Source organism: Dendrobium catenatum, unplaced genomic scaffold (assembly GCF_001605985.2).
Source record: "Dendrobium catenatum unplaced genomic scaffold, ASM160598v2 fragScaff_scaffold_459, whole genome shotgun sequence".
Lineage (NCBI taxonomy): Eukaryota > Viridiplantae > Streptophyta > Magnoliopsida > Asparagales > Orchidaceae > Dendrobium > Dendrobium catenatum.
Window position 1 is genome coordinate 279032 of NW_021318921.1, and position 1675 is coordinate 280706.

Sequence of the window (1675 nt, forward strand, 5' to 3'; positions counted from 1 at the left end):
GTGGAAATTTTGAAAGACTATAAGAGGTTACATTATTCTTTGGCAAAATATGTATGCGAGGTGTATGTGTTAATGCTTGTTGAGGGCTGGTTTCATAGTCTTATTTTGTCTCTCAAATTGTATGAAGTACAATTGATTGAGAATATGCCTGTTTTTTTTGAAAAGAAAGAGTTGTTGGTGCTTTTGAAATTATATTGGCTCTATAATTTGTGTCGAAGGATGGTTTATATTTTGTTGCATACTACATTCACATATGAGAAGATTTCAATAAACTTTCCACACACCGGTGGCATGAACTGTTAATTTGGAAAGGAGAAGTTATGACCGTTCACAAGCCTTTTATAAAGTATCTTTAGGGAAATGGTTGGAAAATTTTGCTTTCTTTAGGAAATACTTGGTAATAAAAGATTTTTGTAGATGACTTTATAGTTAGGATTTGTACGAATTATTTTATATCGAGAAGTTTTGTTGAATGTTTGGTGAATTGTTTTGAGACGGGGTTTTATAGCGTGTTTTGTGAATGTTTCTCAAATGGAGGGCTCCTTAGTGCCCATTTATTTGAGGAACTCTCACAAACTACCCCACACCAAATTAAAAAAAAGGCACTTGATTGTAGGTCTTTTTGTAGATTTTGGGGCTAGTGCAAGGAGAGATTTTGGTAGATGACTTTTGTAGAATTTTGTGTAGTGCTTTGTTTAGAAGTTTTCATAGGGTGTTTTGAGATTTCTATTTTGGTGATTTGCTTAGTGTAGAAGAGTCCCTTAGTAGTTTTTCTTAGAACGAGCTAGTGGTTAGTGTATGAATTATCTTTCTATTAATTCACATTGGTTTCTAAGAGATAAATTTTGGGGTTTTGGGAAGCCTTAGTAGTAGCTTTATGTTAGAGGGATTTTGTGTCTTGTTGGAGCAAAATGATCCTTGTTTGTTTGAACTGTCTTTCTCTCATTAGTGTTTACTTATAGAATATAATGTTGGAAGAATGTGGTAAATATAAATTTGGAAGAGTGTGATGGGTAGAAAGAAGTGTTGTTTTAGGTCTAGTTTGTTTTCTTTCTGGAACTTGAGCTTCTCTTATTTGCTTTGAGTTTGGTAGGGAATGATTTGGTCAGTCGTTTTAAATGTATCAAGTGCCTTATTTGGACTGTGGGGACAGCAAAGGGCATTGTAAATGTTGCTTTAGGGTACACTTGACTTCATAGAAGTGTGTCCAAAACAACAATGCTTACATTCCTTTTATTTCTGATTTTCATTTTTTTTTTCATTTCACTGCTTCGCTATAGATTCTTAAGTTTAGTGATACATGTACGAAAATCCTAAAGGTTAGAAAACAAAACTCCTTTTAATCCTACAACCTTAGTGACACCTAAGGACAAAAATTAAGGACTGAGTCCTAGAAAACATAGACTTAGGATGCATGCTCCCTATAGGATAGAAACATCAAAATATAGAAAACTTAGTGACACATTTTCCTAGGTTTAGTGTTCCTTAACTCACATGTACATGTTCTATAAATGCAATTATTAAATTTCTTGTTAGCTATATTTAATTTTCTGTTAGTTATATTTTTGTTAGTTACCTGCACTTCTTTTCTGAACGGCATCTACGCTCATATATATATTTCTCTGTTGTCTTTTCTTGCGAGGTACATTGGAGCTTAATGATCGGGAACTGAACG